Consider the following 16,457-nt stretch of genomic DNA (forward strand, 5'->3'; position numbering starts at 1 on the left):
CAGTCGCGCCAGTGTCGTCAGCAGCCAGGCGGCGTAGGGCCGGAAGGCCGGCTCGTTGTTGGTGACGAGCCTCACCAGGAACAGCACCACGTTGTCCGGCGTGTTGGCCGAGGCCAGGCGATCTCGGATGCACACGACCCAGCGAGCGGGCTCGGCCGGCTGCGGCAGACGGCGGGGAGACCGCAGGTCGCGACTGCAGCCCGACACGGACGACAAAGAAGAGCAAACAGCAGATCGCGACTGCAGTTCGACACGGACGACAAACAAGAGGAAACAGCAGATCGCGACTGCAGCCCGACACGGACGACAAAGAAGAGGAGACTGCAGATCGCGACTGCAGTCCGACACGGACGACAAAGAAGAGCAAACAGCAGATCGCGACTGCAGCCCGACACGGACGACAAAGAGGAAACCGCAGATCGCGACTGCAGTCCGTCACGGACGACAAAGAAGAGGAAACTGCAGGTGGGGGACTGCAGCCTGACAAGGATGGCACAGAAGAGGAGACTACAAATCGGGGCTGCAGGCCGACAGGGACGGCACACACACATTACATGAGACAGTGCAGACTGTCAATGCAGGTCGACGAGTGACTGCAGTGCACACGCCACAGGGGACCGCAGACCGGCACTGAAGATATAAAACATTGTACATACTTACACATTTGACGACCTGGTGCCGGCAACGGCCAACAAGACGGCTACTAACATAAGGTTGTGACATCCCTTCACAACTGAAATGGCAGCGGACCTTATAAACAGCCCTCCACGTATCTTCACAACGAAGGAAGAGCCGGAGCCCGGGCCCGGTGGGCGAACGTACGCCCCCCCCCCCTCACTGACCACGCCGATGGTGGGCGGTGGGTCGATCGATTCCACCATGTGGCGGACGAGCGCCGAGAGGCAGGCCATGCACTCGTGCTCGTTCAGCTCGTCCAGCTCGAGCTCGATCGAGCTCACCGGCGCCGCCACCCGTCGCCGCCGCTGCCGCAGACAGCGGCTGTTAGCATGGCCTCCGCCGCAGCAGACAGGTCAGGGTGACATGGCCTCTGGGGCAACAGGCGGTCTGCAGCTTGCACGCCATTGGTCGGCGAGCTGGTGCTTTGTAAAATATTCGTTTCCCCTAGTCGTTTTACAAGTGGCAGTTTCTTCCCAGCGGTTACTAGCCAATGGGGTAGGTTTTCTAAGTGCCTCGTGCGCCCGGCGCGGTCCTACAAATATACCCGACTGCACGGTGGCGCGGTTAGCGACCATACTGCCGATGTAACGCTCATTCGCGGCGACCAGCGCGCGTGCAGCCAGCCCCCTACTCTTTCGCAGGACGTACACGGCCACCCGAGGTACATAACATGCCCCAGGCGAGGCCTGCGTTCCCTCGGCGCGTGTCCGACTGCTGGCCCAGCCCGCGTGATGACCAGCCTGACCTCTGCCTGGGCAGGCGCTGCCTCCAGCTCCTGGCTGGAGAGGTCGACGGCGGCGCTGAAGTCGTAGCGCGTCAGCTGGCTGGAGAGACTGCTGCCGGACAGAAACTGCAGCACAGAGGTCTGAAACGCAACGCCAGCGACGGCCAGTCAGGCCCCTCGCGGCAGCGCTGCGCCCACAGCAGAAGACGACTATGAAGCGCGACCAGCCGCACTGGCCTGAGTGAACACTGACCAGCCGACTGTCAGCACTGGTCGCCAGCAAGGCTGACCAGCGAAGTCCGCGACTGACCTGTGCGGAGGCCGGCGCCACCTCGTCCAGGTCCGGGGTGTTCTTCCGACGGATAGACACCTCCAACTGCCGCACAGCGTGCCGGTCCAGCGAGAGCTGGTAACGCCGGCCCGGGTCCACCAGCCGCTGCCAGATCAGCTGGTGCTTGGCCGCGTCCTCGGTGAAAAGGAACGCTGCGACGGCCGCCGGCCGGTCAGTATGCACGCACGCACGCACGCACGCACGCACGCACGCACGCACGCACGCACGCACGCACGCACACGCACACCCACACCCACACCCACACACACACCCACACCCACACCCACACCCCACACACTCACACTCACACTCACTCACACCCACACCCACACTCACACCCACACTCACACCCACACCACACTCACACCCACACCCACACTCACACTCACACTCACACTCACAACCCACGCCCACACATGCACACAGACAGCCCGACTGGCACGCGGGGCGAGGAGGTATCACTCGCACGTTTGCACCTCCACCACGCAGGACTACAACAGCACCCGGTGCCGGCTGCACAGGTAGCCGCTCAAGGCCAACGACCTCATCAATCCGCCAGCCCCGCCCCCCCCCCCCCCCCCCCCCCACCGACTCGCAAGTGCGATCGCTGCTGTGCAACTGTAAAGACAGCAGGCCCCCGGCCGCGGCGGCTCTGGACTCCGCACAGCCGCCGTCACAGACGCCGTCCCACTCACCGTTGTAAAACTTGGCCGCCGTCTGTGTGGCGCAGACGGCGGCCGCCATCGCGTTGTAGGTGGCGCAGAGGCAGCGGCGGCGCGCAGCGGCCAGGCCCGGCGGCTCCGGACGGCGCGGCGGCGGCACACGGAACGCCGCTGAGCCGGCATCCAGCAGCGCCTTGGTCAGCTCGTTACCACGCGGCGCTGCCGGCACAACACGACTGAACGGTGCGGGCTGCGGCCGTCTTGGAGCAGCGCACAGCATGACGTTCCGCCCTAGCTCATCGCCAAGTCGAGTGTCAGGTGACGCAGGCGAAGTAATCAGCAAGCTGGCCATATGACCCAAATATCAAGTTGACATCCTTGCAGTTACATCGGCATCCCGTTGCATAACTTCGAGTTTGACGACTTTGCATACCTGTTGATCCGGTAAATGACACCACCAGCGGCGAGGTGGCCGAATGCACGTGCTCCTTCGATAGAGCGGCATACATGATTTCCAGCAGCGCGAAACAGCCCATGCGCGTGACCCACTGTTGCTCCGTCGCCTCAGACTCTTCTTCCAAACAGGGCGGGTCTGGAAAATCCGAAAAAGACATCAAAACTACATCATCCACCGCAAGAAACAACCTGACTGATTTTAAAAGCATCGAAAACCTCCCAGCACAAACTGCTCTAAAACGTCGTACGGCTTCCCCAAAACAACTCCCCAAGCGGCCGACAACACACTGCGATGACGGCCGCGTCGCCTTGTGACGCCCACCCACCTGCTCGCATCACGCGCACGATCCAGGCCACGTGCTCGCGGTAGAACTCGAGTAGCGTGACGTCGTCGGCGGCGCGCAGCAGCGGGCACATGTAGTCAACGAGCACGGTGCGGCGGCACGAGGGCGCGCTCTGCTCGCACCGGAACAGCATGAGCAGAGCGCCGGCCAGGCCCGGCTGGCGGTCGCGATGTCTGGCGGCGAGACGGACGGCAGGTCACAGCTGGGCGGCAGACGGATGTGAGAGGGAAGAGGGGGGCGAGGACACGAAACGGAACGGGCATGGGAGGGCAAGGGCCACAAAGCAACGAAAGGCATCGATGTGAGTCACAGGGAACCATCACCAGGGAAGGGCCACGTGGATACAAGAGCCAGGTGCGCGCTACAGAACCCAGGAAGGACAACGAAACAGCGGGCAGACAAACATGTGAGGGTCACCGAAGGCGCCATTGCCGTAGAATAGTCACACTAATGGCCCGGGGGCCACGCTACGAGAACGAAGGTCGCGAAAGTGAGTAGACCGGGAAATGAGGGTCATCAAGGTCAGTGCTCTGATGAGAGCGCCATCCGCTGTGCGATGTGTGCGCCTTAGGCGTGCTGCCCTAATAGCCCCGATCAGCGCCCCACAGGCTGACAGAGCGTGCCGCCACCAAGGGGCGGCGCTCGGCGGCCGCGGGCGCCGGCTGACCTCTCCATGGCGCCCCTGAGCGCGGCCCGCAGCCGGTCGGCGCTGGGGTGGCGCGGCTCGCGGCCCAGCAGCGCTGCCAGGTGGGCCCCCAGCTGCGCGTGCGCCGTCAGCTCCAACGCCTCGCAGAGGGCAGCCAGCACCGCCCGGTAGGTGGCCAGCGCCGCAGGGTGGCGCTCCAGCTCCGACGACTCCAGCGGGAAGTGGCGCACCTCCAGCTGCTCCAGCAGCGGGCTGGCCGTCCGGAGAGGGTCAGGCATGCGCGGCGAAGGACACCACTGACAACGAGTAGCCTACGGCCTCGACGGCTGACGACAGCCGGCAGCAATAAGTGAACCGGCAGCTCCAGTAGCTGCACACACAGCGACGGGTGGTCGTAGTGCTAGATATGAGTCGGCTTCGGGCACCCTCACAACGCCGAACAGGTTGAGCCGAACTGCAGCAGCAGCAGCAGCCTGCAATTCGCTACGAATGTGAGGAATCACCCGCAGGTATTGCGACTTTCTAGCCTTGCAGCGATTTGCCACGCCCCGTCCGAATCGCTTGGCGCCTGCATCTCTGCTTCCGTGCTGACCACTGCAGTAGCCACTGCGAGATTGTGAGTCAACAGTCCGGAGCTCGAAGGAGCCGGCCACAGCCTAACTCTGAGCCCCGGCTCACCAGATGTCGGCGGCCAGCGTCGGCGAGCGCAGCATGGCGGACAGCTGGCGCACGGCCGGCTTCTTCTGGTCGAGCGTCAGCCGGCTGCTGGCCAGCAGCTCGCGGTACCAGCTGACCAGCTGCGTGGCCCAGGGCTGGGCGGCCAGCGGCAGGTGCAATAGCAGCAGCAGCGACAGCAGCGGCAACAGAGTGGCCTCGGGCGCCGGCGCCAGCTGCTGCCAGCGACTGACCACCAGCTCGGCCAGCTGGGCGCCGTGTCTGTGGCGGCGACGGCCGGTGCAGACAGTGAGGCGGCGGCGTCACACGGCGCGGGGCACACGACACGCTGCCCGACCGAGCCATGGTCCACACGGTCGCTCGCTTTAGATGGGGCGAAGCACCACATAACAGCAACTAGAAATCGCTTACAGCCGTAACGCGACACCCCTTTCGTTGAGACCTCAGCGAGCATCTGGCACACTGTTTGCCAGATGGCGTATCAGCCCCAGCGCAACACAACTCCGCCGAATCCTCGCCAACGGCACACACAACGGCACCAAGTCACTCGTTCGGCGACCCAGTCGTCCCTGCAGCGACCCACCTCTGCCGCAGCTGCTGGCTGGCGGCCGTGACGCGCGCCACGGCCGTCAGCAGGTCGATGCCGCACGGGTGCGCGGCGGCGCGCGCCACCAGCGGCACCAGAACGGCCTCCCGCGGCGCCGGCCGCAGCAGGTTGGGCACCAGCACCTCCGACAGGCGGTCGAACGTGAACCAACCACGCTCGACGCCCGACTGGCGCGACGACCCGCCACGCACCGGCTCCACCGACAGCACGAGTCAGCAGAAGGGTCGCCAGCAGAAGGCTCGGCTGGGTTCAGGTCAGGTCAGGTCAGGCCACCCACCGGTTCCACCGACAGCAGCGATGTCCAGCAGCAGGCTCGGCTGGGTCAGGTCAGATCAGGTCAGGCCACCCACCGGCTCCACCGACAGCAGCCGAGTCCAGCAGAAGGCTCGGCTGGGTCAGATCAGGTCAAGGTCCCGCCACGCACCAGCTCCACCGACAGCAGAGTCCAGCAGTAGGCTCGGGTTAGGGTCAGGTCAGTCAGACCGGGTCAGGTCAGACACCAGCTCCACCAACAACGGCTGGCTTGGTTTAGGTTGATTTACCACCCCCACTGAGAAAAACACCCATATGAAGCCAGATAAACTGGAAGGAGTCCCAGGCACATCACCAGTCCTCTACCTCTACCCTCCAGTCTCACACCCAGCCGCCGGACGGAGGAGATCTCCCTCCCTCCCTCGCTCCTCCCTCACCGTCACACCCAGCCGCCGGACGGCGGAGAGCTCCCTCCCTCCCTCGCTCCTCCCTCACCGTCACACCCAGCCGCCGGACGGAGGAGATCTCCCTCCCTCCCTCGCTCCTCCCTCACCGTCACACCCAGCCGCCGGACGGAGGAGATCTCCTCCCTCCCTCCCTCGCTCCTCCTCACCCGTCCACCCAGCCGCCGGAGGACGGCGGAGATCTCCCTCCCTCCCTCGCTCCTCCCTCACCGTCACACCCAGCTGCAGACGGGGCGCGAGAGCGCCGCGGCGGCCAGGCGGCGCGCCGAAGGGTCCAGCTCCGAGCGTGCCAGACTGCTGGCCGTGGTCTGCACGAAGGCGTCCCACACCGTCCGGAACAGGTCATCACCGGAGACGCGCAGCGCCGGCAGCACCTGCGGCACGGACGCAGTCACTGATGACAGGAGCCGCCAGGCACTGGAAGCACTAAGCAATACAATCGCCCCTTGGATGGGTTAGAGGTTGTGCTGGTCCCAAATGTACAGCGCTTACTGCTTGAGCGGTACAGCCGAGCTGGATGGAAACATTCGCACAGTCGCTAATGGAAACCAATTTGTTAGCACGCACATGTCTCTTACTATATCTTGAACCCAACCAGCCTGTAAACCAGCTGCAAAGCCACGCATCTGACGGCGGCCGCTCGCTCCTCACACGCGCCTCACCTCCGGCAGCCGCGCCAGCAGGCCGCTCTCGTGCACGGCACTCAGTCCACACACGCGAGCCTCCGCCGCCGGCTCGTGTGCGCCGGCCAGCGCGGCCGCCAGCGCGCTGCACACATCACTGCCGGCGACGCGCCGCGCCAGACCCGCTGCCAGCTGCTCGGCCGGCGCGGGAGCGGTCGCCCTGGCGGCGGCGCGCAGCAGCTCGGCCAGCGCCTTCGGCAGCAGCGACAGCACCTCGGCGTCGCGCACGTCGAAACCGAGCGTGGCCGGCGCCAGCACCGCGGCCGCCAGCACGTCGCAGGCGGCGGGCGTCCACACGTCGCGCGTCGCTTCGGGCGCGCGGCGCAGCACCGCTCGAGCACGGCCAGCGCGCGCACCAGCGCCGCGCAGCGCAGCCGGCGCGCGTGCGCCCAGCGGCCGCCGCCGCCGAAGTCGACCGCGAACACGTCCGTCAGCAGGGCCTGGACGTACTGGAGGAGGCGCGAGCCGGCGGACAGCGGCCACCCGGTCGGCAGCGCGCTCACGGCCATCGCCCAGCTGTAGCCGTCGAGCGCGGCGAGCAGCGCGTCCAGCCAGGCGGCTGCCGGCTCGGGCGCGGACAGGTCGCGCGCCGCTGCCGTCAGCGCCCGCTCGAACACTGCCGCCGCGCCGCCGGCCACCTCCAGCAGCTCGCCCACCGAGCCGCCGCCTGCCGGGCGGGCCGGACGTCACACGAGCAGGGGCGGACGGCGGCGGGCGGTGGCGCTGCCCTCCATCCGAGGCGGCGTGCCAACACTGATCAGTTGGTTTACCAAACGGGTTGTCATGCTTTCACTCGTCACAGTGAAGAACGTCTTTGTGCACAAGCAACAGGCCGATCCAAAAGGGGGGGGGGGGGGGGGGGGGTCTCCCCGGGCACGTGCGGCGCCAGCTCCACCACCAGACCAAAGCAGGCGTGCCGGTACTCGGCCTGCGGCGCGCCGCACTGACGCACCAGCCAGTCGAGCAGCGCCGGCAGCGTGGCCTGGCTCCAGCCGGGCGGCACATGGCGATCGCCGCTGACCTGCCGGCGCACACTGAGGTCACGTGTCCGGCCGGCCCCGCACCCCCGCCCGGCGCCGGCGGGCAGAGGGTGCGGTGCGACGCGGCCGCTGCGTGCGCGACGGCAGAAGCTGTGGGGATCGAGGTTGGACATCTTCGTCCACTATGCCGATAGCAGCACAATAACAAATAGGACGTCATGCCACCCTGTAAGTGATCCAAAGGGCAGGATCCCGACGCAATGCTTTCGCGACACGTCATCTTAGGCAATGCATCCCCATTGTAGGGCTGAGACTTCCTGAGCAGAGACGGTCTGAGACCCTCACTCCGCCTTAAGGTCGACATCCCACCATTGGTTAGCCCCTTTGTCCATCTCTCAGCCAACCGGACAGCCCGGCCGAGCTCCAACAGCCGCTGGGCGACCGACCCAGCCACCCTGGATTTCTGCGTGTCACCTGGCAGAGCAGCGCAGCCCGCTCCTTCAGCATGCGCTGGCAGTGTGTGACGGCGGCGACCGCCGCCTGCGCCGTGCCCAGCGGCGGCGGGTCGGCGTGCGCGCGCGCCAACGCCGCGAGCAGCGCCACCGTCACTTCCAGCAAGTACACGTCCAGCAGGGAGGAGTCCTCACGGAACACTCGGTACATGCTGTTGAAGGCCACCGTGCCGCCTGTCGGCGACGGGCTGCGAGTCAGCTGGTGGCGGCTGATGTCCCGCACAGCTGACGTCGCCACATGGCAACCAGAGGACAGCACGGATCGCACCGCAGCAGCAGCCTGTTGATGCGCGACATGGCAGCCGAGAGTGCCGTCCGCTCTGGCTCCCGATGGCAGCGGGTCACCTACCGAGCCGTCTGTACGGGTCCGGGTGCCGCAGGTAACTGTAAAGCGGCTGCATGATGGGCGCCACCTTCTCGACGGCGCTGCCCCGTTGCTGCTTCAGCGACCAGAGCAGATACTCGGGCAGCGTGCGAGCGCACACGTCCCGGCGCGAGGGGTCCGCCGCACCCACCAGACCGTCCTGCCGGACACGCGGGCCGGCGTCACGCCTCCGTCTCCTGCCGCCGTACCGTGCGACAGCCGACAAGGCCGGGCGAGCAGCGAGGTGGCAGGGCTTCCGCCGGTCCGCACAGCGCACGGACAACCGCCGAACAGCGGGCCTGCTGCGCCGTCACACGAGCTCGCGCGCCAAACAAAGCCACAGGAAAAGGGCGTGTCAAATAGCAGGGGCAGCGGACGTTTCGGTACCGCGCCAGGAACGTTCTGGACAGTCTGACCCGGCCCGCCTCAGCAACGGCGCGCCACATCCGACTCGAGCGGACCGGCGTGCGCGGCGGCCGCGCCACTGACCAGCAGCGCCTGCAGCAGGGCGGCCGCCTCGGGTCGCCGGTACATGCGGTCGGTGGTGAACCAGTGCGTGATCTGCGTGAGCAGCGGCCCGAACAGCTGGCGCACCACCAGGTCCGGGCTGGCGGCCAGCCGCACCAGCGCCGGCAGCAGGCGGGCGTACACGGGCCGCAGCCACCCGCCATCGGCAGAGCTCGTGGCGCCTGGCGGCGGAGGGGCGGCGAGGGGAGGGAGCGTCAGCCGACGGCAGCTTACCAGCCGACGATGCAGCGGCGGATGGCGCCACCTGCGCCAAGAAGCGCTCCGCGCGAAAATGAGGAAGCGTTATGCTCGTTACGCCAGCCAACGAAAGTCAGGCAAGATCAAATAGTAACCTAGTTGGGTATCCCATCACCTCCTTATCGCGTGATGCAAACACAAACAGATGCACGAGTTAGTCCCTTTGACCAACAACAACAGGAGCATCCCACGCATGGTGAGAGCAACGACGCGTCAATCGTCTGAACATCCATTCGCATTCGCCGCGAGATGGCCAAGTCGTTAACGGAGCCCCACTTTGTACCTTTGCCCAGCGTGAAGATGGTGATGGCGTGCAGCAGTTCGCAGGCGGAGGCCGTGGCCTGCGCGTGACCGGAGGAGAGCGCCAGGTGCACCACTCGCGGCAGGAACTCCTCTGCGTGCGGAGCCGGCGCGCGTCACGACCGCACCCGCCAGCAGTCCCACCGACTACCAGCAGCGGGAGCACGGCGGGCCCTTCATGCCCGGCGGGTCCCACATGGCACGGTGGCATGAGTGCGCGCGCGGCCGCGTGACGGCTGTCATCTGGGCTTCTGGGCGCCAAGATCGCGTGTCACATCGCATGCCAGACACACACGTTCGACGATTAAAACTATGGACGTAGCCTACAACGCAGAGACGAGTCGGGGCCAGATCAAATGAGACAGATTCCATCTAACGCCAAAACAGCTCACGGCGGTCACCGCGCAGGACGGTGCATCTCAGACCACAGCGTAGAGGTCCGCTCCGGACTCCGTGCCAGGATCAGCGTGGGCTGCGCAGCGTCGCCTTGCTCACCCAGCCAGAGGGTAGGCTTCAGGTCGTGGAAGGGCACGGCCAGGCGGAGCACACGGCTCCGGCTCCAGGCGACCAGCTCGGCGTCGGCGTCGGGCACTAGGCCAGCGGCGGCCAGCGCGCCCAGCAGCTGCAGCACCCGCCAGCGCAGCGCCTCCAGCTCCGACTCGGCGCGCTGCCGGCGGCATCACCGGCCGCTCACAGATAGCGCCGACACCGGAGCATCACGGCAGTAAGGGGGACCCCGTGAACTGCTCTGCGCACTGAAGACCGATGGCCGGGGGCTGCCAGGGGGGCCACGTGAACTGTTCTGCGCACTGAAGACTGATGGCCATGGGGCTGCCAGGGGGGGGGGGGGGGACCAATGTGAACAGTGCTCTGCGCACTGAAGGACCGATGCGGCCGGGGGCTGCCAGGGGGCCACGTGAACTGCTCTGCGCACTGAAGACCGACGGCAGGGTGGAGAGACGGGACGCGTCCGATGGAAGCATGTGGACACGACCCAGGTGAGAGGGTCCGATACAACTCTGCAGCTCCTGCACCACGGCGACGGGCCCCAGAACCGCATCCTGTCAAGGCCGTTAGAACCCCACTGCTTGAGCCTGCCGAGCTGCGAGGGAAACTCAAGAGCAGAGCGCCCTTGTTTGAAACTGACTTAACAGGGGCCAGAACAGCATAGAAGCCCGTGCGGGCGTGAGCGACGACGGCCGAGGCGTCAGTGTACGTGATCTTTCCCCGTGCATGAGGAAAACGCTCCATTGGACTTTGGGTGAACGATCCCTCAGTTTTAAAACATCGAACTGCCTTAAAGAATAATGCATCCCCGGTCCACAACTCCATACATGACGCTGCGAGAGTAGGCCGAGCAACCTGACACGGGTCACACAAAATGCCCCAGGTTGTTTTTTCTAGCCGGTCCCCCATAACCCGATGCCTGAAGGCGGCCGGGCGCCAACTCACCAGCTGTGTCTTGGCAATCTTCTTGACATCGACGGTGGCCCTGCTGCGGGCCGGGCCGGGCCCTCCGGCCTGACTGTGCGGCCCAGCCGCGTGAGGGGCTGCTGCGAGCACGGGCGGACAGAGCGCCGCTGTCAGCTCGACAGCCCGGCCGCCTTGGCAGTGGCTTCTACGGCCGGGGCTGTGCCAGACGATATGGCATCATAGGAAACCAAGGAGGCGATGGAAATACCACGGCCGCTTGCAAAGCGCGGCCACTGTAGACGTTTGAAGAACCGAACACGATACTTGCATGCGGTGTGAGATGCAGTCCGGAAAGAGTGGGGGGCGCCAGTCAGTACTTATGCAACTGATGACGCACACAGGCTCATGCTGACATTCAAGAAAGTGCAGACATAGTTATCATTGTGAGTGACCACCAGCCCCACGAGTCCAGGGCAACCCCAACGTTATGAGGTTCAACACCCCAAACGCACGTGACCATGCGCCCTAGCGCCGCGCGACAGCCGTCCCTCTGCGACCCAATCTGGCGCGGTAGCCGACCCCCCCCCCCCCCCTCCGTCCCGCCCCGCTCGTGTGGCGGCCGGCGTGTCTGCCGCGGGGCACGGACCGCACGGACCGCACGCCACCCGCCCGCCCACCGTCCGGGCTGAGGTACTGGTTGAGCGGCGGCACCAGCTGGCGCAGGCTGTCGGCGCAGAGCGGCATCACGGTCGGCAGCCAGCGGTCCAGGGCGTCCAGCGCCCGGCAGGCCAGCGGCAGGTGACTGCGACCCACGCGGAGCGCCACCGTGACACGGACACAGGGCCAGTCAGCCGGACTGGCGGCAGGGAGACAGCCGGCTCAGAACAGGAGTCAGCAGGCGAGTCAACCTGATCCAGACAAGTCAGGAGACCTACAGGGGTGTCAGGCACTGAACAAGTGGCCTGGCCCCGAACATGGAGTCAGCACTAGAGCCAGCAGATCCAGCAAGACCGACCTGGTACGGATTTACACCAGGGTCAGGGAGCATGGCAGCCACCCCCCAGTCCCACACACACACAGGGTCAGCGAGCAGGGCAGCCGCCCCCCCAGTCCCACAACACACACACAGGGGTCAGGGAGGATGGGCAGCCTCCTCCCAGTCCCCACACACACACACACACAGGGGTCAGGGTAGGCAGGGCAGCTGCCCCTCCCAGTCCCCACACACACACACAGGGATCAGGAGGAGGGCAGCCCCCCCCCCCCCCCCAGTCCCACACACACAGAGGGGTCAGGGACGAGGGCAGCCGCCTCCCATACACACACAGTATCAGGCACAGCGGGTCGCCTCCTCCCGGCCGGGGGAGTCACGCATGGGTAGCAGCTCGGCCCAAGCAGGGGGTCAGACACGGCACCACGACAGCCGTCGCAGCTGCCTAAGAATTAGTTAGGGATCAACAGCCCCATAAGTAAAAAGAAGTGTCACCGGTTCCACAAGGCGTGCTGGAGACGGAGAGATAGGTTACCTGACCCGCAAACAGGGCCAGAGAGGGAGACATCTGACCCACAGAGAGAGTCAGAGAGACAGTCATCGGAGAGACAACCTGGGCAACAGAATGAGTTAGCGAGGGTAAGCCAGCTGTCCCACAAGACTCAAATACGGAAATCCAGCTGTCTGGCAGTGGGTGTTGAGAGCAAAAGACCAGCTGTCTCAATGACAATGGAGAGCACATAGAACACGGAGGAAAAATCCATTGATGCAACAGGCCAAAGCGACAAACACCGGCACCGCAAACATGTCACAAAACAAGCTCTACGACGTCTCCGTCAAACGTGCACTCTCGTCCTCAATTTGTGCCGTCATTATCCCCAGCCGCCTGACCGCCCCTTCATCGGGGTACCCCGAGAAACGTGTCCCGTGCCCTCTCACCTCCACCACCTGCAGCAGCTGGGGCGCGCAGTCGGGCGCCAGCGCCACCGGCGTGGCCAGCACCATGGACACGCAGGCCTCCTGCAACTCGTCCCGGTACTGGCGGCACTTGGCAGCCGTGTCCGTCACGTGCTCGGCCAGCAGCTGGCGCAGCTCCCGCCGCTCGGCGGCGTCCTCCGTCTCCATGGCGACCGCGTCCGCGTCGCACTGGCGGCGGACGGCGTGACTGCGTTCAGCGCGCGACAACGCTTGAAAGCGAGCACGGGCGACGCGAAAAACGTCAGCCGACTGGGGCAGCCGGTGCAGTGTTTCGAGTTCGCCATGTTTCAGGGACTAAACGCTCCGCGAAGACCAAGCGCATGGGTCGCTGCTTCGCATCAACGGTTACGCTGGACAGCGCCAGGAACTAGACGGTACTGACATACATTGCCAGATAGAAGGTCGATAGTAACCGCTAAGCTGTCCAAGTCATCAGACCACATCGGATGACTTGGGCTTGAACATGACATGTGGCCCTACGTCACATGAGCCAATGCCCACCGCGAGACGAGCCAACACTCAATGTGAAGTGAACAACACCGCCGGGGGATGAACCAATGCCCACCGCGAGACGAGCTAACACTCAATGTGAAGTGAACAACACCGCCGGGGGATGAACCAATGCCCACCGCGAGACGAGCTAACACTCAATGTGAAGCGAACAGCACCGCCGGGGGATGAGCCAATGCCCACCGCGAGACGAGCCAACACTCAATGTGAAGTGAACAACACCTGCCGGGGATGAGCCAATGCCCACCGCGAGACGAGCCAACACTCAATGTGAAGTGAACAACACTGCCGGGGGATGAGCCAATGCCCACCGAGAGACGAGCCAACACTCAATGTGAAGTGAACAACACCGCCGGGGGATGAACCAATGCCCACCGCGAGACGAGCCAACACTCAATGTGAAGTGAACAACACCGCCGGGGGATGAACCAATGCCCACCGTGAGACGAGCCAACACTCAATGTGAAGTGAACAACACCGCCGGGGGATGAACCAATGCCCACCGTGAGACGAGCCAACACTCAATGTGAAGTGAACAACACTGCCGGGGGATGAACCAATGCCCACCGCGAGACGAGCCACCACTAAATGTGAAGTGAACAACACCGCCGGGAGACAAACCCATGTCCACCGCGAGATGAGCCAACACCTACCACGAGGCAAGCCCACATCCACAACAAGAAAACTGCGCGCACGCGTCATAAGGCGGACGCCACCCACCACGAAGTAGTGAAGATCGCAGGCCCTGAGCAGGCACACGCGGCAAAGCCGGTAGAGACCGCTGACGAGCGGCGCCGCGCACGTGGCCTCCACCAGACGCCGGGCGAGCAGCGGCAGCCACGGCAGGAACCGCTCGGCCGGCTGGCCCAGCAGCACGTGGTCCAGCACGCCCACCAGGTTGATGAACACCTGCCGGCCGGCCGGGCGGTGAGGCGTGGCCCGCGCCGGCGAGGGGCGCATGGAACGCGCGCGGCAGCAGCCCCATCGCGCCTGGCCTCCGTGACGCCGTCAACACAAGCTGGAGCGCCTGCTGACAAAAGCTCTTGCTGCAACTAAAAGAACGTGACGTTCACGCGTCAGTTCCTCACATAGACAAGTTCCAGCTTTCGCGGCAATCATGCCCGCGGCGTCAGCTCACTTCGGGCGCCACGTCAGCCGCGACTCCGGCAGCGGCCACGTACCGTGAAGTCCTTGGGCACCTTGGCGGCCAGACCGGCGGCCGGGTCGTCCGACACTGGCGCAGCGTCGTCGACTGGCCGCCGGCCGTCAGGCTCGACGGCCGTTGTGTTGAGGTCCAGCGCGTCCATCATTTGCTGCGCCGCCTCGAGCAGCGCCCGGTACACGGCGGCCGGGAGGGCAGCCCGTGACTCGCGCGTCACCCCTGCGGCGGCGCACGGCTGGCGTCAGTGACGCTCGGGCGGGGGAGGAGGGGGGGGGGGGAGGCGGAGGGGCGCCGGCCGCCACCCCACGCCCCTGCCCGGCTGGCGTGTCCTGCGGGTGCCGGCCCAGCACGCAGAGCGGGTGTCCTCGCTCACACGCATAGCGCTCGCTCGCGGGCCCGCACGCCTCTGGCGATCACTAGCGGGGCGGACGGCGGCTGTAACGCTGCATATCACCTCGAGCAGCTGAAGCGGGCAGGGGCGCTGGGCTGAATGCTACACGAAGGCACCCGGTCGGCTTGGCGTGCTTACCGGAGGAGAGCGTCGACGAGACTTTAACCACGGGGCAGCGCAGGGTGTTCCCAGGGAATCCACAGAGAACCCTCATCCACGCGAGGAGTTCGAATGTCCCGACACGGTCAGACTGTGTGGAGTACGATCATCTACTGCGGCAGTGTCATCAGAGTAGCAAAGATGGCATCCTTCCTTATCCGTTGGAAATTCGGATCGTACGGCCGGATCTAGATCTCATGCGCAGCATGCTCCCGGCACTCTGCGCCAAACATACCGAAAACTGCCCGAAATGGCCCGACCTCAGAGGACACAGTTTCGCAGCATCCATCGCGATTGTGGAATCGAAATGCTGCGCTGCGCAAAGATCTTGCCCCAACACCAAACGATAGCAGGGCGGTCAGCTAGGACCCCGCGGTACCGCGCCGGAGCGCCTGACAGCGCGCTCTCCTCGGCGCCCACCTCGCCCGGTGAGGTCCTGCGGGCCCCCGGACTCCAGCAGCGCGTCCCACAGCGGCAGGTAGTCCTTGTAGCCGATGGCGCGCTCGGCAAAGGTGACGGCCGCGTCCTTCTGCAGGTCCGCCTCTACGGCCACCGGGTGGGAGCAGGAGCGAAGCAGCATTTGGTACACTGGCGGGCAGACAAGGCCGCTTGCTCAGTACGCGGCGGTGGCTCTGCGAGGAGCGGAGGCGTCGTTTGTAGAGCGGGGAGCGCACTGGAGGTGAGGGAGAACGGAGCGGGCAGCGAGTGCAGTCGATCGTCCGACACTGGGAAACGAGTCCACTTCGTGAAAAGAGCCAAGTTATTTTAGGACTCACGAACCCTCCCTGCCCTTGGCCTGCCCCGCCTACACAGCCCGCCGAGACAGCGGCCCGCCCCACCTACCCAGCCTGCCAAGACAGGGCTCGGCCAGCTCGGGCCTGGCCAGTAGCTCGCGCAGCGTGTCCGCCAGCGCGCCGTGCGCCAGGAAGCGGTGCGCGGGCAGCAGGCGCGGGTAGAGCTCGGCCAGCAGCAGCAGCAGCCGCTCGGCCGACGCCAGCTGGGCGGCCGGCAGCGTCGGCAGGCGGCACAGTCCGCTGCCCAGCGCCCGCACCCAGTCGGGCAGTTGCAGCAGGCGCTCCTCAGGCGGCGTGTCGCCCCTGCACACCAGCGCGCGTGCTTCGTGAACACTCAGCCGGCGATATAGGCCGGCCGGTGATGAGCAGCTAGATGCCAGCGGAATCTACAGCACGATCATGTCCAGACACTGGGTGGGCGATGTGAGATCCTGATATGTGATTGCACACGTGATGTTATTGTTGCCCAGACGCCAGTCAAACAAACCAACCACGGGGACTATTAAAGCTACAAACGGCAACCTACTTGCAGCGCTGGCACAAATGCCTGTTGCCGCCATCGGCAATCCAGCGGCGGCGAAAACAACGCCCGACGTAGAGTCATGCACATCTACAC

The 16,457-nt window shown here is 65.3% G+C and overlaps 1 long non-coding RNA gene across 1 annotated transcript; it reads right to left on the reverse strand.

Annotated features, from left to right (window-relative positions):
* Positions 1-8,938: 8,938 nt before the first annotated feature.
* LOC119101421 (uncharacterized) lies at positions 8,939-10,095 on the reverse strand. The gene is made up of 3 exons (XR_005094555.1): positions 9,939-10,095; positions 9,427-9,537; positions 8,939-9,067 (listed from the first exon to the last, which is right to left on the reverse strand). It is a non-coding gene; the product is annotated as an uncharacterized LOC119101421 (long non-coding RNA).
* Between the last annotated feature and the right edge of the window lie 6,362 nt (positions 10,096-16,457).

Source organism: Pollicipes pollicipes, unplaced genomic scaffold (genome assembly GCF_011947565.3).
Source record: "Pollicipes pollicipes isolate AB1234 unplaced genomic scaffold, Ppol_2.1 Scaffold_4881;HRSCAF=5763_pilon_pilon_pilon, whole genome shotgun sequence".
In the NCBI taxonomy this organism is placed as follows: domain Eukaryota; kingdom Metazoa; phylum Arthropoda; class Thecostraca; order Pollicipedomorpha; family Pollicipedidae; genus Pollicipes; species Pollicipes pollicipes.